General features: G+C 39.2%; 1 protein-coding gene across 1 annotated transcript in view; it reads left to right on the plus strand.

Annotated features, from left to right (window-relative positions):
• Positions 1-25775, plus strand: part of KCNH8 (potassium voltage-gated channel subfamily H member 8) — a 447419-nt gene that overhangs the window by 381471 nt on the left and 40173 nt on the right. The window lies entirely within an intron of this gene.

The raw sequence follows: 25775 nt of genomic DNA on the forward strand, positions 1-25775 counted from the left end.
TTCCAGATAGAGTATATCATTCAGGGTTTATAATTGTTTATTACTCCTCTTGCTTGGCATGGATTTGCTTCAGAATACTCTTTTTTCATAACCAGTACCCGAAACAGTCTATTGCACTGTTTAGATGTCTTAAAATGCCTAAATATGCATAAAAGGAGTCAAGCCAAGAATTGTCACACTGAAAGCGTAATGAACGTTTTATGAAATTATACATTTGCTGCATGTCTCAGCTTATACAAACAGCTTTCCTGTCAAAATATGTACTGTGCTGCATCCTGTCATTAAGCTGATCATGAGTGTGACTTCATTAGATGTGTCAGAGAGACAAATGATTTAATAGGAGTGATTGTTGAAAGGCAAGCCAGGGCATGCATAGCATTGTTTAACAACCAAAGCCTTGGTCTAACTGTCTTGATATTTGTCCCAGATATTTACAACATTCAATTTTTTTTTTCCCTAGGAGTTTAAGAAGCTATTGATTGTACCCATAGTATACAGCCATTTTGTAAGTCCTTAGTATTAAAAATCTAGAAAGAAAATGCAGATTGTGCATTCCTTCATTTTTGTTGGGGATGTTGAATGACAGTCAATATATAAATGGTATCCCATCCTGAAGTTTAAGATTACCAGCTGTGCATGTATGTTTCTCTCCCTTGGTGATGGCAAAGAACAGAGGACATATCAATACTTACTGGGTACCTATTATATGCTAAGCTCTCTGCCTTTATAAAACGTTTCATTAAGTGCTTAAAATAATTTTTTTTCCTGAAAAAGTGGGTATTTGTTTTCATTTTATTCCTGCTTTACAGTGTCAAAGATGCTTTATGTTAATTTAAAAACAAAACTTCAGAATAGTCTCTAGTTCAGGAGCGAGGATATTTTTTCTTTTTTTGTGTGCTTTAGGTGAAGGTTTACAGAGCAAATTAGTTTTTCCTTAAACCATTAATACATATATTGTTTTGTGACATTGGTTGTCAACCTTGTGACATGTCAACACTCACCCCTTCTTGACCTTGGGTTCCCCATTTCCATTCTTTCAGCTTTCTTGTACCTGTCTGCCTTCCGGTCCTTGCCCCTGGGCTGGTGTGCCCATTTAGTCTTGTATACATGGTTGAGCTACTTATATTATTGTTTCTTTTATGGGCATGTCTAATCTTTGGCTGAAGGGTGAACCTCAGGAGTGACTTCCATACTGAGTTAAGAGGGTATCTGGGGGCCATACTCTCGGGGCTTCTCAATTCTTTATGGTGTCAAGTTATTTCTGTAGAAGAGAAAACTGAGATTCAGAGTGCCTGAATAACTTGCATGTGATCTCCCGAATGTGTAGGCAGCAGGGGCAGTGTTTAAACACGGGTATCTGATTTTAGTATCTTTCCTCTTTCTATTAAATGTGTTGCCTCTTCTTGAAGAACACTTTTCATGCCTTCCCATTCAATAGATTGACTTTTTAAACTATAGGTACCTTTTGTACTCTTCATTACAGCATAAAGTGACAAATGTTTTTGAAGGGTGAAGGTGAGTTAGAGGGTAAAAGCAACCAACAAGGGAAGAAGAAATGAGGAAAGAGAGAAAAGTAGCCAATATTCTTCAGCATAGATAAGTGGAAAATACTTGGATCTCAATCCTTACTTTCTTTTTATTTGACTGTTTTTTAAAGAAACTTATCTTGATTTAAAAAATTATCCTTTTTTCTAATTTCTGGAACATTGGTTATAGTGATTTAAAAAGTCTTATAGGATAACTCCAATATCTGAATCACTTATGGGACTGTTCTCATAGTCTCTGCAGCACAGCCTCCTAGCTGCTGTTTTCTTCTTTGGCGCGCTACTCTGTGCATACTCAAGTTAAAAAAAAAAAAAAACAGTTGCCATCGAGTCACTGTCGACTCATGGTAACCCCATGTTTCCCTGGATGGCGTACCAGTTAATGAACTTTAGCTACTAACCAAAAGGTTGGAGGTTTGAGTCCACCCAGAGACTCCTTGGAAGAAAGGCCGGGTGAACTGCTTCTGAAAAATCAGCCATTGAAAACTGTATGGAGCATAATTCTACACTGACGCACACGGAGTCACCATACTTAAGTTAGAAGTTGGCTAATGTCTCCAGGGGAACATCTATCCTGTGACCTTTACTCTGGGGTTCTAATCCTGAAGTCCCAGATGCTTTGGCAGGACCTGACCTCCATCTTCTGTCTCCTGAGGCAGTAAGACTGCTCCTTTTTGTTTGGACTCTATTTTACCTCACCGTAAAACAGCAGATGCCCTCGGGAAAATACCTGGGTAGATATGGTGCTCCCATTGTACACTTCCCTTTTCTCAGGGATCACAGCCCTTCAAGTCTTACCTGACTTGATTTTTCAGTTATTTTATGTATTTTGACCCTCTCTATAATTATTTTTGACCCAGGGTTTAGCTCAGTGTAAGCTACTTCATTTTGACTAGAATCACAAGTGTCACTTCTTAAAGAGCAAATGGGTACTGAAGCTTACTTCCGAGAGGCTTTCATTGTTTTGTATTTCCTGGTCTTTCATCGCTCAAAACTCTTATTTATGTATAAATCCACAATCCAGGAATGCTGTGCCTCCTAAAGAGTGGGTGTTATTGGACAACTCTTCCCTACAGTTCCATGTTGTTGTTGTTGCTCGCAGCTGTTGCATCGACCCCTGACCCCAAATAGAACTGCTCCATGGGATTTTCTTGGCTGTAACACTTATGGGAGCAGTTTACCAGGGTTTCTTCTGCAGACCCACTGTGTGGGTTTGAACTGCCCAACTTTGAGTTAGCAGCCAATCGCAAACCATTTGGAAAACCTCATGCCTTACCTAAGCATACAATGATTTGAGGGTAGCTTATATTCTGATGTGTGAATAAGGCTATGTATTCCTATTCTCTGCTCTGTTAACAGATCAGATGTGCAACCCAGCCCCTTTCCTTAATTTTCTCACATCTACAAACAAAAATAGCCAATCACACAGGGTTTTGTTGTAGTTTGAAACCTTTGTGGAAGGCTGGTAAACCAGAGAGTTGAGTGGTTGCCTCAGTTACCTAATGCTGCTGTAACAGAAATACCACAGTAGGTGGCTTTAGAAAGCAGATATTATTTTCTTACAGCTGGGGAGGCTAGAAGTCTAAATAAGGGTCTCAGCTGTGCTGACTTTTTCCCTGTAGGGAGGGCTGGGCATTCCTTGGATCCTTGACGATTGTCACATAGTATCTGTCTTTCCCATGCATGTGCATGTTCTAATCCACCCCTTTTATAACTCCAAAGTGATTGGATTTGGAACCCACCCTGCTTGAATGAGCTTGTTAACATAATGAAGAAACCCCTACTTTCAAACAGGATTATATCCACAGGCATAAGGTCTAGGATTTCAGTATACACTTTAGGGGGACATGATTTAATACATAACAGTGTAGAAGAAGGCATGTTTGCATAATGGAAATGTAAACATCAGTTAGCTAATTTTTGCATCCTGATGCTTAAAAATGTTGCTGCCACTCAGGCGTATTGTTCAGCCATTGCTCTCACCTCTCTGTTTTCTCTTTTATGCTTTTCCTTCATCCTCAAATTTCCCATTATTTCTCATACCTATTTTAACTCTCTCTTTGGTTGCCTTTATAATTTTGTGCCTTTATAATTTTGCCTTCTAGATGTCACCCTAAGAAGCTTATAAACTCTTGGGTGACAAAGAGAGTTACCAGAATATCCAGGTAAAGAGGAGACAAGAGTCAACACGTTTTGAGGTACAGTTAAGCCCAATGCAGCATTTTAAGAAATAGTCAAAATTTAGAAGAAATGTACATGTAGCAATAGGATTATGACTCCTAAAACTGTATTAAATCATATAAATTTAGAATGACAGCTTATCCAATTCTCATAGGAAAATTAATTAAAATGCACAAAATATTTTTGTACGTCTGTGAAAAGGCTAGCTAGCACTGTTTTGACCTCACACTAATTATGCATTTTATGTACTCAGTGTGTTTTTTATATTCGTCCTTATTTATATCTCCAGAGTGGCCCCAGTAATGACATGGATTAATTTAGCAATTTCCATCTAGGCAGATTATGAGAAATTTGCTTCACTTTTCTCATGTTAAGCTCTATAAAATTGATTTTAGCACAAACTCATCTGGTGGTATGTTAGGTATAAAATTCAGTTTGCCTTAACATAAAAATTTTTAATTTACGATGAATAAATATAATTAACAGTATCTAAAATACCTCTTTTCAAAAATAATACTATACCTTGAAAATCAGATACTGACATGGCTACGTATCGTATGTGCCTCATACGTGATACCAAAATCCACTGCCATCAAGTCGATTCTGACTCATAGTGACCCTATAGAACAGCGTAGAACTGCCCTGTAGGGTTTCTGAGGAGCTCCTGGTGGATTCGAACTGCCAACCTTTTGGTTGGCAGCCATAGCTCTTAACCACTATGCCACCAGGGTTTCCTTCATACATGATACGCACTGATTTGCTGTTATGATTGTTGTGGAGCAGCGAATGTCAACCATTGTCAAAATAAAGATGATAAACTCTCCAATTTTCCCTCAATGGAGGGTTTGTAAGTGATGAACCATATTCATTTTTTTAAAGGTGTTGATCACCTCATTTTTTTCATCAATTTTCCATTATTTTTATATAACCTGCTCAGCATTAAAAAATAAAACTTTCTTCTTCAGTCTCCCCACCTCTTTAGTGAAGGAAAACAATATTTCCCCAGTTTCCTGAAGGCCAGAGGCCTCCAGGTGGTGCTCACTGGACTCCTCTCTCCAGTGGTATAAGAGATTATTACCAAAGTTCAGAGAGGATCCCTAAAGCAGAGACAAGGGGGCCTGAGAAGGCAGCTGCTTTCAGCAACTTCTCTTCACTTTTGACACATTAGGTGGTACTTGGGTGGTTTACACCACTGACTCACGGCAGCTCAAAACCTCAGCGTTCATCATAATACCCCAAAGCCTTCCCCCTTCAGCACATACTCTCTCTACATACCAATCGCCATGCTTAAATACTACAGTTACAAAATTGAATACTGCAGTGTCCGACCCTCAAGGGAGACAGATACATATATAGCCATAACTCAGTACAGAAGTTCCAGAGTAGTTGTATGCATTAAGTCAGCATGTATAAAGCCAATCATAACTGAATGTAAAAGTTCCATACTAGTGGTATGCATAAAGGTAATAGAGGACATAACAGGAGGATGTGTTTGTAATATCTAAAACCACAAAGGATTGGTCAACAAGTAGAAAGTAGCATCATCAATAGAAAAAAATGGGCAAAGATATGAACAGACAGTTCCATAGATAAGGAAGCCCAAAAAGGTAACAGGCACATGAAAACATGCTCAGAACAGTAGAATACGAAAATGTAAATTAAAATAACAGTGAATTAACTTTTTTAACTCTTAGATAACAAACATTAGGAAGTGGGTTAATAAAAGTGTATAAGAATCCTTATGAAATTATTGGTGGGGAATAGAGTCTCTTGTACCCATCTTGCAGAGCAGTCTAGCACTGCTTAGTCCACTTATGTATACACATAGCCTATGACCCATCAGTTCTACTCTTAGATATATATCAAAATATTTTCACACAGATCCACAAAGGTAGTTATATGGGGATGTTCATTGTAGCTCTTTGTGGTAGGCGGGAGTTGGAAGCAGCCTGGGTACCCATCACTGGGAGAGTGGGTTCAGTAAAATATGGTGCATTCACACCATGGACTTCTATGCAGCAGTGAGTAGAAATGGAGAAGATCTGCACATAACTCTATAGATAGATCTTTAAACATAGCATTTAATGAACAGTAAGATACAAAACATTACTGTCTACATAAAGTCAAATACATGCAAAACAAAGCAGTACTTACTTTTACAAGCTAAATATAAATTGAAATACCAGGGGAAAAGAATAGCTAAGACAATCTTGCAGAAGAACACAATTTGAGGATTGAAACTCTTAGATATAAATATAATTAAACCGAAGTGGTATTAGTGCAAGGCTATCCAACGCCATCTCGCTGTATTACACACCAACAAACTGGCCTGCTTTCCCTTCCTGGCACGTGCCAGGCCATTGCCTTCCTCCGCCTCAGGGCTTTTACATTTACTTTTCTGTCTTCCTGCAATACTACTTTTCTCTTGGCCTTCCCTGACCACCTTTCTGGAGTTTGCTTTTCCCAGTTATCCTCTCTCACACGTCTGTTTATTTTTTTTCACAGCATTTAGCAGAGTCTGAAGTATCATAATAAGCGTTTTTTCTTATTCATGGTCAGTATCCACTACCAAAATGTCTGCTTTATGAGGGGGCTTTGTCTTGTTCTACAACCCTAGTGCTGAGGTCAGAGCCTAGTTCAAAGTCAACATTTAATATATATTAAATAAGTAGATGAAAGAATGTCAAGAAGCTTACTTTGGGACCTAGAACCTATGTGAAATTTTGAGCAAATGAAGGAAGACTTAAAGAAAGTTACGTATATGGCTAGTAAAAGGAGTCTAAAATTTTTGAAAAGCTAAGGTAATTTGGAAACCCTGGTGGAATATTGTTTAAGTGCTACAGCTGCTAACCAAAGGGTTGGCAGTTCAAATCCTCCAGGCGCTCCAAATAATATCCCTTAGAACTAACAAAGCCAAAAAGAGTGTCAGTAGTCGGATTTGAAAGAACAGCTAAATTGAAGAACAGCTATTTTTTACTTCCCCTAAGTTCAAGACAAGAGGTTTTCTAAAGCCGTAAGAGGAATTGAATCTGAATAATAGAATTTGAAATACGGGTAGCGTAATTCTTCCTAGTGGTTTTATAGTAAGTAGTGTTAAGATGAAAAGAATCTCCTTCAAATCTAAGCTAACTTACCCATTTTCTATAGCTATAGGTAGAGTCGGAATCGACTCCATGGCATTGGGTTTTTTGTTTTGGGTATAGGTGAACTATTACAACACTAATATCCAAAGTAGAGAAGCAGTACTGTTAACCATTAAATCATTCTGAAATGTTATTCACTTCACTTTTATTGCCAGGGGCATGAGACTACAAATCTTTTGGGCTACACGTGGAACTTTCATGTGGAAAACACCACGGTCCAGTAGCTTACCTATGGTTATAAAATACTTCATCAAAGTGTAATACATAGGTCTGTTGCACTTTATGGTAAGCTGTGAGGTATAGGGCTTATAATACACGTGATGGAACCTGGTCAAGTATTTTTCACGTTCCCTAATCAGTATTAAACTTAGTGTTATCGGAATATGAATGTGTATTTCTGCCTATGTCTGGAGCCCCTGTCTTTAACACAGAAAGGTGAATTTTTACTTCCCATTTCATGTTTTCAGAAGGCAGCCTCTATCTCAGATGCCAGTAGCATTGGGAAAGCATCTAATCGCTGGGCACTATTGAGTTGTGTCCACTTGGACCATTTGGCACTGGTCAATTTCTTACATAATTAAGCTGTACCATAGCCATGAGGCTCAGTCCCATGCTTCCTTACATAAATAAAACAAGCTTGAGTAACTGTTTCACGAGGAGTCTTTGATTTGCCAACATTGCTTGGCTCCAGCATGACTATCCGAAAGCCAAACCCACTGCCATCAAGTCAGTTCCAACTCATAGTAACCCCATAGGGTTTCCAAGGCTGTAAATCTCTGCAGAAGCAGATTGCCACATCTTTCTCTGTGGAGCTGCTGGTGGTTTCGAACCACCAGCCTTTTGGTTAGCAGTTGATTGCTTTGACCACTGTGCCACCAGGGCTTCTTAATGTGACTATATTACAATATAATTCAAGAATGTACTGAAAAGGGAGCTATTTCCAAAGGAGGGACTTGCTTTAAATTTAGTCCCCATTTCAGTCTGAAACAAGATTGGGCTGCTTGGAAGCAATTTTCTTGAACATGATTTACTGAACGGTAATAATTTAAAAAATCATATCTGACATCCCAGATACCTAGCTCTTCAAGAGTAGCCTGTGCGTAGGTGTGTATCTGCTAGCCAGTCTTGTGTAATAAGAGGACACAATACTGCACCTTCTTGAGATAATTGTTCTTAGAAAATTGCATATTGAGGTACTCACAGGTCATTTTATCAGGTCAGCTTTCTCAGTCATTCTGGGCCCAGAAGGTGTTTTTGTGCATCAGTTCTGTATTTTAAAGTGCTCTTCCCGATAAAGCAAAAATACTTCCCTCAAATATCTTGTAGTGAACTCTTTTACCTACCATAATTTTTATGGTGCCTAAGATAATGTCAGATATGATGGGGAAAGCTCAGTAAATCATAGCTTGGAAATTTTACTTGGATCTGGCGTATCTCTTATCTTTGGAAACTTTGCTCAAACAGGTGTCTTCCGGTGGATTTAGAAGTGATTTGGCAAATACAGTGCCTCAAAGGAAGAGGTCATGTTTCAGTTAGTGTACCCAGAACCTAGCATAGAATCTGTGTTCATGATGTCTAGCAAATAAAGATTGCTGTTGGATTTCTTGCACTTATTGACAATCCTACTGCCTCTGTACCAAAATGACCCTCAGTACCCTCTTTACTTCTTGGCGATTGCCTAAGCTCACTGCTTCATTCCCCTTCATTATTATCAGTCCTTTCCCATCATTTCCCTCTTAACGAGGATCTCAATAAAGACTGAATTCCACTGGACTCTTAAATTTCTGTTCCCCCTTAGCCTTGAGGTTCTGTTTCTCTCACTTAGTCCCTTCCCTCAGAAAGGTGTAGGTTTTATGCACCTAAAAGTTGTAAAACAAAAGAAAGGTAACTCTTACCCCCTTCTCAAACTACAGACTTATTCTTTTCTTAAATTCTTATTTTAGGGTAGAGCCAAAGGATACCCCTGGGCATCCTGATAACGGTTAGGGTAGTTCAGACTGAGGATAACAAATGTAAGCAATAGAATCCCAACTCAAATATAAAAGGCAAGGAGGGTTTATTATGAGGATTCTCAGTACCTAATTTTTTTTTTTTTTTTTTTTAATGGGATGCAATAAGCAAACAAAGCACCTAGATCTCAGGAACTTGTTACCCGATTAGGGTCCGTGCCCTGGAGCAGCGGAGCCAATGAAACATACTCCAAGTCAGAAAGAGTGAGAAAGTTTATTAAGGAGTTTTTTTATACCTTACCAGGGACCCAGCAGCAGCGCAGGCTGTCTCTGTGGAGTCCCAAAGAGCAATTTTACTTTAGAGCTTATATAGAATCTTACAAGGGTTATAAGTGTCTTTGTAGTCCCCTGCCAGACATTTTTTTATCAGGCTAAAGATATACATATCTGATACCTGGGCTCCAACTTTCCTGTGGGGGTTGTGTGCCACAGGTAGTCTGGACAGAACAAAAGGTTATTTGCATCAGTTTTAAAACAAAGAACAAAGTCATTAACAGAGGTATGTGAAGGAGGCAGGCAGAGGAAGAACAACTTATAGGTTTATCATGGCCTTAGTTATGTTAAGCTCTCAGTTGCCCGTTGTGAAAAAGGAGAAAACATGCTGGGTGGTATTGGGGTCACAAACTCTTACAATCAAGTTCTCAAACTCTGTTAGAACTCCCATTTCTTTTCCTTTTCTTTGCATTTCCTCTCCATTCGCCTCTCCTTCCATAATCTTGCCATCTTGCTTTTCTTGTCCAAATGGCAGAAAATGACCACAGACACCAGCTCCTCAATTCAAATGGGCAGCAGACTCATCTGGACTCTCTCTAGGTGATTCTAGATTCTTATAGAAGGACTCTGAGTGATTCAGCTTAAGTCAAGTGCCCACCCGCACAGTTTCTTCTGTTATTGTTTGTGGGATGGAAGGGGGTACGCAAGGATGGAGGATAACCACACTGTAGTAGCGAGGTGGTTTCCATGGCAACCCTGTGGGCTGAAGGGTTGAGATAAGAGACAGGATCCAGAAAAGGGGTGGGTGGCCAGAGATGGTTGCTGAAAAACAGAGCAAAGCCAGTGATTATACGACTGTGGGTCTCCTGTATGTAATCGAATCACTGTAGGTTTCTATGCACTCACATCTCAGCAACATTTTCATAGAAACCAAATCAGATTTAAACATATGTAAAGGTAAAATTAATAAAATAGTCAATACACACACCACAAAAACCACTTTAAAACACCCAGTTAGGACTCCTGTTTAACTCCTCTGGATTCTTTCCTGGTTAGCCTTTTGTCAATCGTATAGCATGAGGCATACCCTGCAACGATATCAGTCACACTTCCGTGGTATCTGGATTTTTCAGCTTGTGTTTGCAAGCCAAACAGTGAGCAGTTAAAGTTTTAAGTCCCTTGTCGGGGGCAGATTAGTTGGGTTGGGAAAGGCAGAGGATAAAAAGGCCACCTGAAGTTCCATAAACAAGACAAAAAAGTCTTTCTTTCCCTACTTTCCTGGCTGCTTCCATCCTGCAGGGAACAGCAGATGTTCAGCCTGAAATAAGAAGTATTAAATTTGCATATGCACACAAACAGGCAGGGCCTAATTTATGTTTATTCCTTGAGAATGAAAAGCTACCTACAGCTACATCCACCAGGAATCCTCTACCCTTCCCCTGTTACTCTGAGGGGTTCCTGGGATTCTCCATTCCACACTGCATTCGAGAAGATTGGTTAAGCCTTAGAAATGCAGTGCTTCCCCTCTCTAGGGTCCTCCTGTCAGCTGCGGTAACAAAGTCCCACACTCATGGTAAAAAAAAAAAAAAAAAAAAAATTTTTTTTTTTACCATGCAGGCTCTATTAAAAGAAGATTTGACGCTGCTGATTGCATAGTAGCTACTCTAAGCACTTTACAAAACCAAAAAACCAAACCCATTGCCCTCAAGTCGATTCCATACGGACCTTACACAACAGAGTAGAACTGGCCCATAGAGCTTCCAAGGAGAAGCCGGTGGATTTGAACTACCAACCTTTTGGTCAGGAGCTGAGGTTTTAACCACTGTGCCACCAGGGCTCCAAGCACTTTACAAACATTATTTTATTCTCATGACAGCTTTGGAGATCAGTCATACCAGCTCATGCTCTAGATAAGAAGACTAGTTAAGACTGAGAGATGTAAATAACTGGTCTATAGTCACTTAACAAGTGAGCAAGTGAGGTCAAAAACTGGAATTTCAACCCCAAACTGCATGACTCCAAAACCCAATTGAAATTTAGTGTAAGTTTATCCATCAAAGCCAAGTTGTAAGTTCTCATCTGTCTCAATCTTATGAGCACTGAATGCCAACTACATTGTAGGTTAACGGAGCATTCATAGGAAACATGGGGAAATAAGTATCATATACCAAATATGAGGACTTGAAACACTCATTGATGAAGATCAAAGACCACAGCCTTCAGTATGGGTTGCACCTCAACATGAAGAAAACAAAAATCCTCACAACTGAACCAATAAGCAACATCTTGACAAACGGAGAAAAGATTGAAGTTGTTAAGGATTTCATTTTACTTGAATCCACAATTAATGCCCATGGAAGCAAAAAAAGCAGCAGCCAAGAAATCAAAAGATGCATTGCACTGGGCAAATATGCTGCAAAAGATCCCTTTAAAGTGTTGAAAAACAAAGATGTCACCTTGAAGACTAAGGTGTGCCTGACCCAAGTCATGGTGTTTTCAGTCACCTCATATGCCTGTGAAAGCTGGGCATAGAATAAGGAAAATCGAAGAAGAGTTGATGCTTTTGAATTACGGTGTTCGCGAAGAATATTCAGGACACCATGGAATGCTAAAAGAATGAACAAATCTGTCTTGGAAGAAATACAACCAGAATGCTTCTTAGAAGCAAGGGTGGCGAGACAACGTCTCACATACTTTGGACATGTTATCAGGATGGGTCAGTCCCTGGAGAAGGACATCATGCTTGGTAAATTCAGCGAAAAAGAAGAAGACCCTCGATGAGATGGATTGAAACAGTGGCTGCAACAGTGGGTTCAAGCATAACAAAGATTGTGAGAATGGGGCAGGACTGGGCAATGTTTCATTCTGTTGTACATAGGGTCGCTGTGAATCAGAATCGACTTGACAGCACCTAATGACAACACCAAATATAAAAGTAAAAAACATGAAGTTTGTGATAATTCATCAAGCTGTACACTTTTGATTTGTGCATTTGTCTTTGTGTACACCATATGTCGATGAGAAAGTTTAAAAAAAGGAATAATAAGTATTCAACCAAGTCACGAAGGGAGAACTCAGCTGTATACATATGAGTATATGGGGCAATAACTATATTTATTCATCTTTGTAATCCTTTTCCTAGTACAGTTACTGGTACAAAGTATGTGCTTGATGAATGTTTATTGGAATTTAATTCATTCATATACGTTAATGGCTTGGCACCCACAGAATAATAAAATATTAAAACTGGAAGAGGCCCTATGTACCATCTAATAAAACTCTGTTTCGTTAGAATTCTTTTAATTACAAGTGGCATAAACCCAACTCGTACTGGCTTAAGGGGAGGGAATAAAAGAAAATTCATTCACTCACAGAACTAAAAATCCATCACCTGGTCAGGTATGTAACTTGAATGAGTTATGGACCCTAAATGTGTTAGAATACTCCGTTTGCTCAGAGAGGAGTTTCATGTTTGGAGAAAATCTTCCATTGACCACACCAAGGACATGTTTCAAATAAGATTCAGTAAAAAGAATTAAAATGAATGTCATCAGGTTTTAATTTCTTTTGTCAACTGAATATTTAGTACCACGTGTACTGATGATATAGAAGAAAAGATGCTAATATTAAGTGTGTATTCCGAGCAAGGTCATTTATTTACATTACCGTATTTAATTTTTAATCTTCCCATCATCCCTGGGTGTTTGGGTTATCTTTTTGCCTTACAGATGAAGGAACTAGTTGTCTGAGTAGTATAATGCCTAAGATTACAGAATTAGGGAAAAAAATCAAATGATATAATATCAAGTCAACCTTCTGGTCTTCTGGACAAACTCTAGTACAATCGTCCGCTAAACAGTCTGCTACAAATAAGACAACATAATTCTTCTAAAACAAACTGGTCTCTTTCAGGCGTTCTGGCCTGTAGATAAAGCTCTTCTGAGAATAACATTCACTCTAATCTTCTTAACCTGAATTTTCTTACTTGTCATATCTCATCACAACCCCACTGTGTTGCCTAAATATTTCAGGAAAGACATCCTATTAACATGAGAACAAATAAGATGGCAAAACCACTGTACTTTGGCAATTTAGCCTGTCTTCTACCCTAATATTTGTGCTTCTATTTGCTCGTAAATCCACCTATTTATTAAATAACCTTATGGTCATGGGCCAGCTCCAGGAGAATTTCTTCCCGCTTAGGTACGTGCTTTTCAGTCTGCTATACACATCACTGTTCTTCATTTGTCCCTTGCCCCACGTTTAAAAGAGTAAGTTTGTGAAATCTCCACCATCATTTCAAATGTACAAAATAGCATTTAAATTTCTTTCCAGACTATTCTGTCCTTGTGAAAAGTTGGAAGTCTTCTTAGTAACAAAATAAATCTCTTTGAGGTGTGACTATATCACATTTTCCAAATATAACACCTTCTTATTACTTCCTATAGGTAGACAAATATACATTATGTAGAAGGACTGAGAGTGCAGATGAGAGAAGCAATGCTTTTTAACTTACATTCTTGCTCACATTTCTCATTTATCCTGCAAATACTTGCTGGTGGATATGTTAGGACTTCCTTAAAAGATAATTTTATCCTGTGTATTGTTCAAGCATTTGGTCTTCTGGGACTTGTTAGAATAATCCTGAATGTTTCACTGCAGTAACTCTTTCTCTGTTTGGGGCTGGGCCAGTCTAATGTCTCACAGGTCATCTTTGGGCATGTGTAATGCTTCTTTGCTTAGCCCTCTAATCCCAAAGCCAGACTCAACTGGTACAGGATAGAGTCAGTGGGTGGTATGACTAAAGCTCTTGTAAATGAGCTAAGTTGGTGAAAATTAAATTAAAATTAAAAACAAATGACTAAATCCCCGGATAAACATCTTTAATAGTGCTTTTCCCACGAAGTTCCCCAAAAGGGGGCAGACAGCAGAAAAGATGACATATGGCCAAGGAGTCTGCTTACACTGCAGTGCGGACTGCTCAGAAGGCAGATCTCGAGGACTAAAGTTTGATCAGAGTTGAGGCATCTATTTGCTCACCATTTAAACCCAACATCTTGGGATGCCAAAAGAGAGACAGCTTTGAGTGAAGGGAACAGCAGCCAAGCGTTCAGAAATATGAAACAAATTAGATGCCAGGTTGGGGGAGGGAGAAGTTGAAGTACCACGTGATGATAAATTAGAAGACCAACATGTGGTGTTGCTGACAACGCTCTGAGGATGGGGGGACCCCGGAAGACTCCTTTCTGTCGATGAATTGGGATTTAAAGGATTTAGTTTTCATATCATTGAGAAACTTTCTGATTAAAGAAAATTCTGTAAGATGCTAAGCTTTTAGTCCTGTGGTAATTCCACTTATATTTCCTACTGTTAAGATTAAGGTCTTTAAGCACAGAGCATATGGTGACCAATCTGTGTCACCGTATTTTGCTGGCATTCATAAATGGTCCCCAAGTCTGCCTGGTGCTAATGAAGCATATTTATATTCCAGATTATACAGCTTACGTTTTTCTTTGAGGCTATTAACCACCCTTCCATCTTGATAGTACAAAATGTGAGCATCATATGTGAAAAAAAAGGTAGCATTCTGCCCAAAAAAAGAGCAGTGAGTGAAGAGCGAGAAAATCTCAGTTCTAGACTCAATATGTAAACCCTGGTGGTGTAGTGGCTAAGAGCTACAGCTGCTAACTGAGACGTCTGCAGTTCACATCCACCAGGTGCTCCTTGGAAACCATACGGGGCAGTTCTTCTCTGTCCTGTAGGGTTGCTATGAGTCAGAACCAACTCGACAGCAATGGGTTTGGTTCTTTTGGTTTAGACTCAATATACGTACTGGTTATATGACGATGAACAAGTTGTCTTCCTTTAGTGAGCTTCTAGTTGCTTATCTGTAGACTAGGTGATCTGTAAGAAACTTTATCATTTGGGTCAGGCTACATGATATAACAAACCACCACCAAATCTCAGTGGCTTAATGCTGTTTTTCAGATGGTAACATTTCACATGGTGATTCAGGGATCTCGGCTTCTTCTCTTTGGTGGTGCATCCCTCTTCTAGACCTCTGAGTCATCTGGATCTCAAAGTCCTCAACTAGGTACATTGTATCCAGCCAATAATAAGCTAAAGGAGAGAATGTGGAGGTGCCCCAGGATCACTCAAGGGCCAGGCCTAGAAACAACATAGATCTTTTCTGCTCACTCACACGATTTGGACAAATTCAAGGAGTCTTGAGAAACTTCATCAAGCTGTGTGTCAGAGAAAGCAAAACTGGCCTGTCTGAGACCCAGTCCCTTCTAGCTTTACCTTTCCATTATTTTATTATTCCAGTTTAAGAAGGTTTTTAAACACTGGAAAGGTGTTCAACCAAATTAAATTTTTTTTTTTTTTTTTTGCTCTGTATATGTGGGTATGGGCTTATTATAGCATTTTTGCTTTGCCTCTACAAGGGAATATGTTCATCAGGAAACACAGAATTGGCATATGAAATATTATTTAGTATTTTAGGGAAAATGCCAGCAATGGCAAATAAACGCAATTTGCTACATAAACGAATGTGACCTCATTTTAAGAAAGCTTAGCCTGTAAGAATCTGAATCTACCAATTTCATTGATAAACTGGAGGATATGCCTCAAAATAGCTCTTGAATTTCTCAGAACAATTTACCACAGGGTCACTTTAATGTAGCGCGCCAAGTAAAAGTAAATGTTTATATAGAAATTCTGAATAAGTTAACTCTAAAGGACGGTATAAAGGAGGAGGGGAAGCTCAAAGGCAGTGACTTGGAACTAGTGCTAAATGCCACTCTGAAGATTTAATGGAAATTAATGAAGGAAATATGTCTTTCTCTATGGGGCTCCACTAGCAACAACTTGGGAGCATCTTTAATATGTGAAGGACAGTGTGCCTATGTGCCCCTTTCATAGATAGTCCAACTAAGACCAGAACCATTTCGCCAAGGAATCCAACATTGTTGGTATTAATTCACCGCAACCCCCAATGCAACAACTTGATTGTACAGTTTGATCCAGTAGATTGGAGGCTTGAAGGGCAGGAATTGGGTTGCACAAATTCGCATAGTCATGTAAGCATCTTACTATACAGTCACTTGTCCATAATATTTTGCTACCATGGAAATAACCGTAAAATTGGAGAGAATAGCTTGATCTGAAAAGAATTTGTGTGTGTGTGTGTATTTTGTACAAAGAGTGATGGCTTTGATTGTACAAATCTATAAATAACTGAGTTAGGTAGTTCTATAGATTCATAACGACCCCAGTCTAAGAAGTTATGCCTATTCTAAATGGACATACCTTATTCACTGTTCACATCGTTACAAAGAGAAGCTCCTCAATGCATATCACTGTGATTTTCCCCAAGCTTGGAAATGGTGACTTTGTGATACAGGCTGCTATGTGATAACTCTAAAACCTTGTCCACATGGTTTAATTTCAGAGTTTCAGGAAAGAAATTATTGCCTCACCCCTCCTCCCCACCAACCTTTTCCCCTACTTCCATCACTATTTATTTTAAGAGGTTCAGGAAAGTTCTATCCTATGATGAAAGTTCAGGCTTAGTATTTTAATTTACATAGGGAAAGAAATAGAAAATACATGTGATTGTATAAATAATTGGAGAATGGTTTCCCACACACAGGAAATGGAAACATTATTGGGAAAGAGACCCAGAGAAGGAAACTGGACATAGGGCAGGCATAGTTTATCTATGACATGGTTTTTGTTCTGAGAACTTGATTTTTGGGACCATAATTAGATGAGTAAAATACAAAATCAGACATGTTCCTTTCTAAATTTCAGTAGTTTGTAATCACATTGAAAATTCTTACAAAGGCTTGTTTTTAGTTGATATGTAATTAGTCAGTTGGTCCCTGGGTGTCACAAACAATTTGCACGTGGCTGCTTTCCAAAATGTTGGCAGTTCAGACCCACCTAGAACTATGGAAGAAAGGCCTGGTGATAATACTTCTGGAAGATGTCAGCCATTGAAAAGCCTGTGGAGCACAACATTTCAACCTTGTTGTGCATGGGGTCGCTGTGAGTTATGGATCAACTCAACAGCAGCTAACAGCAACAACAATTAGTCAATAAAATCCTCCTTAAAATGTTTCACATATGAACTTTGAGTACAAACTGTGCTATAAGGTTAGCCTCACCTCTTCTCCCTGTGAGACTCTTACCTCACCTGGAAGTTAGTGACTATTTGGTAAAAGCCCTACTGCTATCATGAATAATATTCTTTATGCTTCAATTTCAAAGACTTCCGTAATTTTAAAATGTATGCATTTGATCATATACAGGCAGTCTCCAGATTATGAACGAGTTCTGTTCCTAAATCTGTCTTTAAGTCAAATTTGTATATAAGTCAGAACAGGTAGGTCCAATTCATATCTAACTTCCATTAGTATGTAGTAGATAGTATACCTTTCTGTGCATTAAAGGAACACTTCCAGATACACTAAAACATCCATAACATAATAATATAGTAATAATAATAATGCTTTGATGCATGCCACAAACTAGTGCCTGTTTGTTATTACGAACCATTATATTTACCTTGAGTAAGCCTTAGGGGGGTTAGTTCATAACTACGAGTTGCACATGAGTCGATGTTCGTAACCCAGGGACTGCCTGTAGAGAGGGTGCCTTACCATTCTGCTGTCGTGATCTTTTACCAGATCTCTTCTTGGTTTCTATGGCTAGATGAGCTTAAACCAAGGCACTGTGGTTCGGATAAGCACAAGTAGCTCGTTTCAGTTTGCTGGTTCAAACACTTTCTTCAATATACAGTGCTGTTCAACTTTTTTGTTACGGTGTATAACTGACAATGGGCTTCCTAGACAGCAAATTAGGCATTTCACGTTAACATTGGAAGTTGTAATGCACAAACTTCTCACACCAAATTGACTGTCTTTCTTAACTGACCTGGTTTGGAGCCAAAGTACCAGCGTGTATTCTGGAAATCTTATAAAACCAGCTATTGTGTTTCCTTACAATTACGCAGTAGCCAATTTTACAAGCTAACCATTGTACCCTAATCAAAAGCGGGTCATTGCAGGGCATGGGATCTCAGCTTAGTATAATGAGTTTAAACTGTGTAAATTCTTTGAGCATAAATTACTTCACTGAACTCCCAAATCCTAGTTTTGGTACATAGCTCCTTAAGCCTAAAATCTTAAAACTATAGGTCATTGTTCAGAGATTTCTAGTTAGTTCTCTTTATGTAATAGTGTGTATTTTCCTCTTTTTTTTTTTTCTTTCTAGAATGATGTGAACCACTTGTTATTAAATAACTCTCCCTCTCTCACAATCATCCCACATTTTCCAAATTTTTCAGTTAGTAACAAGCACAAGCAACCCCTTTGGGTTTTCTTTCCATTTCAGAGCCTTGTGATTTGCATGTTTGAATTCAGAGTTAGGAAGTTAAAATCATGCTTGAGTTAATTTCTCTATATTTCTGGTGTCTTATTGACTACTATTAATACACACTGACATTGGAAAATGTCTTTGTTTAAATGAGCAGATAAAGAGGTTGAGAAAGAAGAAAACAGAATGTCAAGCCATTTCTTTATATAAAGTATTCCACCTAGTGCTGTGCAAACAAAAATGTGTTTTAATGGCGTAGAGTGACAGTCCTTCTGTCAGAAGAGCAATTTGGGGAAAACTGATGTTTAGTAATTTCATGGCCCATTTGTCAAGGAACCCTACTTATATATTAATTTCAAGATGAACAAACTCATCTGTGTGAATGTTTAGATAACCATGACCTAGCTAGACAATTGATGTAAAATGTCATAATACCCTACTTCCCACCAGCCTGATTGAGAAAAAAACTCTTCTACATTATCAGTGTATCAGTAAAAATATAATTAACATTTATTTATATGTATGATTCTTTATGCCAGACATTGGACTAAGTACTTTGCAAATGGAACACCTTGAGGACTTTTTCACTAGAAGTTCTATGGGAGAAGTCCCCATGGCTCATGAAGTTGAAGTAGAAAGAGGCTTGCAATGCCCAGCAGGGTCCAAATGCTTTCACTCCCCTGAGAAACCAGAGAGGGTTTCCACCTATCAGTCCCCTCAGACAGGAATATTGGACATGATGACCAGAGAGAAACAGGAGGATGAGGAGCCTGAATAGAAGGGTCCAGGGCAGCTTCAATGAGAGAACTGTGTGTGTGTGAGAGAGAGACAGACAGATCTTGGTATTGCTAAGAGAACAGAAACCAAACCAAACCAAAGCCATTGCCATCAAGTGGATTCTAACTCATAGCAACCCTACAGAACAGTGTAGAGCTGCCCCATAGGCTTTCCAAGGAGTGGCTGGTAGATTTGAACTGCCAGCCTTTTGTTTAGCAGCCATAGCTCTTAACTACTGCCCCATCAGGGCTCCAGGGAATAGAAAAGAAGGGGTAATTTTAAGAGTCTTACTGTAGCTTTTCAAATGCATCTCCTTTAACATTCTTGAGAGACACACCCAAAAATATTAGAATTCTTTTATTTATTTTTTTGATTGCTGTACTGCATTTCTCCTAATGTGACCCAGTATCAGTTATGGTCAGCTGAGTCTCCAGGATTTGTTCAGCTTGCACATAATATCTCATTTAATCCTCGAAGCAACTCTATAGAGTTGTTATCGTTTCTGAAAGGAGGAAATGAAGCCTCAGAGAAGCTCAAATGATGGTGACCATGAAACTAGTTCTGGTCCATGGAATGTAAATAGAAGTGACATGTCACTTCTAGACTGGGGTGGTCACATGCTCAGTATGCCTTCCCTATGCTCTTTTCCCTGGGTTGCCAGTTGGATGGTGCTAGTAAAATCCTGAGGCCAGCAATGGCAGAACCACAAAATGGAAGACACTTGGGTCCCTGAATAACCATTTAGAGGAAAATGACTTGGCCCATATCAGACTGTGGTACAAATGAGAACTAAATTCTTTTGTATGAAGCTGCTGAAACTTAGAACGTTATTTAATATTTCACTATTACTACCATCCTAATTGGAAACCTTGGTGGTATAGTGGTTAAGTGCTACGGCTGCTAACCAAGAGTGCTGCACTTCAAATCCGCCAGGCACTCCTTGGAAACTCTACGGGGCAGTTCTACTCTGTCCTATAGGGTTGCTTATGAGTCAAAATCGACTCGATGGCAGTGAGTGAGTGAGACCGTCCTAATTAATATACTGTCCAAGGTCACATAGCTAATTAGTGGCAGGACCAGGGAAAATTCTAAGTCTTAACCACTAGGCTATACTACCTCTTAAGTGGACTGCAACACCTTGGCACATAAACCTTTTACATAACATATAGAGATGAAGAGTTTGTGTGGTGTCTTCCTACGTTAGGGGCTCGGTATCTGATTCTCCAGATTTGACAGTCAGTGAATTCAGAGCTGGGCTCTATTCCTTGACCTGTGGTTTCTGCATTAGAATTAGTAGTATTTACCTAGGGGAGGAGAAGTTTCCTGTAGCTCTTACTAGCCTGCCATGACTTCAGAGCTCAGGGTGAAATTGGGAAATGTCAAAATCATTCATTTTTTTCATTAAAACTTCATTCCTGTGTCTATGTTATACAACAAACAAAGGAAATAGAAACCATTACTTGCGTAGAGTTCAAAACAGCCTCAAAAACCTCTTCTTTAGGTTGGATAGTAGTAAAATCTCTGACTTGTTTCATTGAAAATTGTTGTTAGTTGCCGTCAAATCAATTCCAACTCATGGCAATCCCATGTGTGCAGAGTAGAACTGCTCCATGGGGTTTTCAAGGCTGTGACCTTTTGGAAGCAGATTATCAGGCCTGTCTTCCAAGGCACCTCTGGGTAAATTTGAACCACCAACCTTTCAGCTAATAGTCAAGCACCTAACTACAAGCACCACCCAGCGACTCCTGTTAAAAATTGTTGCTGTGTGCCATGAAGTTGATTCCAATTTATAGCAATCCTGTAGGACAGAGTATAACTGTCCATAGGGCTTCCAAGGCTATAATCTTTACGGAAGCAGACCCACATCTTCCTCCTTTTGAGTGGCTGGTAGGTTCAAACCACTGACCTTTCAGTTAGTTAGTGCTCAACCACTGGGTCACAAGGGCCCCTTCATTAAAAATTAATGCTCCTTTATTCAAAAGCCTGTCCTTTCTCCAGAAGTTTCCATTTCCTCTTCTCACCTATCATCTGCCTTTAGTGTCATTTACTGCTTTTTGGCACCTCCGCTTGAGTCTACAAGAGGGAGAAGCAGATCAAAGAAGAAAATGAGACCCATCAAGTTGCTACTTGCTTTGTATTATGTGAGAATTATTTATGTTTTGGCAGAAGGGGATGTTTTAACTGTGTGAATTATAGGGATATCAGTGAGTATCCTTCATTCATATTCTCTTTATTGCAAATGACCACCAATACTGGTTATGTTGCTGTCCAGTGAACAAGATAAAACATAGGATAATCCCTCTTCCTGAATGAGGAAACATGTTCCTTTAATCTGCTTTGTGACTTAATCCGTGTGTCATTATTAATGAAACAGAAGATATCATGAATCAATCAGAAAAAAGGGTTTTGTAATTTGCATCGTATTTGCCAGTTGACCAATCGGCTGCAGATAACATTCCTGCCAGGGCGCTTCAGTGTCTTATGAGATACCATAGTTGAGAGTTCATTTCCAGACCCAGAGGCTTGTTATTCTAACCTGTGGGCCAAGTAAATAATGGAAATAGATTTTCTACCATATTTGGTCCACTGGCTCAGTAGGTTACAATGTGGAATTCACAGATTCATCATTTTTGGCTCCATCCATACTTTCTTCCTTCCTGCTTCATAATAGTCCATTTTCTGGTGGTTGGCCTTTTGAAAATGCGCGCGAGAGTAAGGAAAGTTTACTGATAATGCCACGTCACTACTGAAAAGCCACTCAAGTTTCTCCTAAAGATGTGGCATTAGCATCCCACAAAAGGCTCGACCCTATACCTTGCTGTCATAGTGTGGTCTGTCGATGTCTAACAGGTGGGAGAAAATAGGTGAAAGAAATTAAAGAGCTCCCTTCCAAATTCATAGCATTTGTAGACATTCTAATAGCAGGAGAATTTACAATTGGGAAATTTAAGAGCTTAAGGAAAAATATGAGTTGGATGGCCAAGCTCAGTTATAATCCTATGCACACTCTTATAGAAGTGTCTTCATTAAGTAAAGACAAAATTAGAAAATGCAGTGGCATTTTTCACATCTAAAATGATTATTAATATGCCTAGTGCATTTGATTACCAAGTGTAATTCAAACTCTGTAGTAGGATTTTGAGGTCCTCTCTCTACATGGGTTGAACAAAAGGTGGTGAATGAGTTTTGCTTTTTTGTTTTTTTTTTTTTTTTCTCTCTACATGGGTTGAACAAAAGGTGGTGAATGAGTTTTGCTTTTTTGTTGCAAGATAGAATGAGTACTAAGAGATCATTTTTCCTCTGTCTGGTTCTCCGTGCCAATGATCAGTGTGTTTTCAATTTAAGAGCCCTCTCTCTCAGTTCTCACTGGACTCAGAGTAATTTGGGTGGTTCAAATAGGAAAAATTGAAAGAAAAAAATAGCTGTGTGAACACTTTTTAAACCAACTCATCATCACTGAGAATGGACTACAAATTTATAAAACCTTACCTCTAACCACGGTAACCTTCTGACAAGACAGATCTCAGTCCTTCTTGCCCACACTCCCATTCCAACAGATTGAAGAATACAATTCTAAGAACTGAGTATGCTGACCCTCAACTATCTTTCTCTCTTTCAAAACTTTATGGCAACAAGCTTCATTCCTTCTCTTGTGTCTGATGTACTTCTCTTTTATCTTCCCAACGGCCATTTATTTCACCTGTTCTTTTTAAAATTTATCACCATTAGGGGTGACCAATAGTATTATCTCTACTCTCTAAGTGATGTACAAAATTTCACATACAGAGGACTCAAAATCGTCAAAGTCTTTGAGTCTTCTTCAAGCTGGTGGAACAAAAAAGTGGGATCAATAAACATTTTCCATCCAAAGATTGTATCCATGCTTCCCTGCCCCCCACCCTCAGGGAGAGAATGCCTAGTTTTCCTCAAATTTCCAGAAAAGTCTGTGATCCAAAAAAGGTAAAGCACTGCTTGGGTGACCTGGTTATCAGAAAAGTTTTCATGGGCTGCTTTCTGGCAGCAATCATCAAACCTTGGGCTGGATTAAACTTCACAACACATCAGGAATTCAGCCTTTTAGTCCAAATAAGCATTAGCTTCTAGTAGAAGTACCTTAGAAGGCTTATGACTTTGTGTGAGGAACACTGAGAGTAAGGATGCCCTGGCTTGTGGTGGAGGTTCTGCTCCTAGCTAGATGCATGAATTGGGGCAGTTTCTACATCTGTAAAGTTAGGGAGTTCAACTAATTCAGTTGTTTGAAACCTGACCTGGAGACATTAGTAAAGTTTTGGATTTCTGGACCCCACCACCACCAACTAAAAATGACTCTCTGTAATTGGAGCTGGAATTGGATTTTTTTAAAGGACACTTGTCAAGATATTCCATGATGTGGCTGGTGTGGAAACCATTGGACAGATACTCTGTAGGGCCACTTCTAGCTCTAAGGTGCTATATTCCCATTAAACCAATATCCCTTGTACATGGCAGAATTGACTGGATGTTGTGCTAGTGAATAGAGTATATCAGTAATTTTTTTAAAAAGCGTGTGATAATACTATATATAAATGAACTTATTCAGGATGTTTAGCACAGTGCTGGGAAATTACAAATCTCTCATTCATATAGATATATGACCCTTGACCATCTGTATCAGTGAATTTGGTAAACGAGGTACATTGGAGAATCAAAGCCATCGAAATAAGAGGAACAAAATTATACTGCATGCCAGTGACTTTTACATATATCATTGTGTTTAATCGCCATAACAACCCACCCTAGCATCAAATGCTCCCGTGTTCATTTTCCTACTCTGTCTGTTACTACCTTGCAACTCTGAACAAGTCACTTAACACTGCCTATGCCCTTAGTTTCCTCTTCTGCAAAATGGAGATTTAAAATACCTGCCTCATAAGGTTGCAGTGAGAATTAATAGGCATAATACCTGGGAAACTCTTATCAGGAATACTTATCACATACATGTTGTATGCTATGGAGTTGATTTTCTACTCATAGTAGACTCTATAAGACAGAGTAGAATTGCCCCATAGGGTTTCCTAGGCTGTAATCTTTACGGAAGCAGATCGTCAGGTCTTTTCTAGCGTGGAGTGGTTGGTGGGTTCGAACCATTGACCTTTTGGTTAGCAGCCAAGCACTTAACCATTGCCCCACCAGAGCTCCTTATCACATGTATTGTTGCTCGGTGCTGTTGAATCAGTTCCGGCTCATAGTGAACCTGTGTATGACAGAACGAAATACTGCCCAGTCCTGTGCCATCCCCATGATTCTTGCTATGTTTGAGCCCATTGTTACAACCATTGTGTCAGTCTATCTTGTTGAGGATCTTCCTCTTTTTTGCTGACCCTCCACTTTAGCAAGCATGATGTCCTTCTCCAGGGACTGGTCCCTCCTGATATCATGTCCAAAGTATGTGAGACGAAGTCTCATCATCCTCTCTTCTAAGAAGTATTCTGGCTGTACTTCTTCCAAGACAGATTTATTCATCCTTTTGACAGTCCATGGTATCACATACGTAGCAAATACTTAATGAATTGATAGGGGATAAGATGACAATAGCAGTGATGTTGGTTATGAGATCTTGCTACTCAAAATGTGCCTAATGGGCCAGCAGCGTCAGTAATGCCTGAGAACTCATTGAGAATACAGAATCTTGGCCCCCACCCCAGACCTCCTGAATTAAACTCTGCAACTTAATAGATCCCCAAGTGATTCGTATGCACATTACAGTTTGAGAAGCTCTGATATAGAGAAACAAGGCAGGGATTTAACAACTTGACAGAACTCCTGCTAGAAGGAAGCCTGGGAGCTGAGAGTCACACTCAAATCAAATGACACCAAAGCCAGTGTCTTTCTCTCATACCTCATAGTGTATCTCTGATCCAGAGGTATCCAGGTTTCCTGAGTCTCATTATGATAAGCCACAAAAACCAAACCCATTGACTTCTAGTCGGTTCTGATTCGTGGCACCCTCGTGTGTCATAGAGTAGAACTTCTCCATAGGGTTCTCGTGCTATAATCATTACAGAAGTAGGTCACCAGGCTTTTCTTCTGTGGTGCTGCTGGGTGGGCTTCAAAGTGCCTGCCTTTTAGGTTAGCAGCGTATGGCAAACATGGATACCTTTCCTCTAATCTGAGCTGCCCCTGAAAGACTTTTTAAAACACATCTTTGTGTCTACCACAGTAGCAACAGCACCGTAATTTTGTTCTATTTTTTCACGTTTTTAATTATTCAGCTGTTTTATTTGTCATCGTTTAGAGAATTATCACAAAACTTATGTCTATGATGCTTCTGATTAATGCATATTTAGGCAACTAGGCAGATGTAGAATGGATTGACTGATAAAATTAAACATTGATGAAACATATATTTGCACAGCAATAAGGATGTCGGCATTTGTGTAAATAATAACATATCTATTTCCCTAATCATCTGGGCGGGGGGAAGCAGAGGGTGACAACATTACCAAATATGTCTGGCTTAACTAGGTAGATCATTTTCAAGTCAAGTT

Source organism: Loxodonta africana, chromosome 27 (genome assembly GCF_030014295.1).
Source record: "Loxodonta africana isolate mLoxAfr1 chromosome 27, mLoxAfr1.hap2, whole genome shotgun sequence".
Classification (NCBI taxonomy): domain Eukaryota; kingdom Metazoa; phylum Chordata; class Mammalia; order Proboscidea; family Elephantidae; genus Loxodonta; species Loxodonta africana.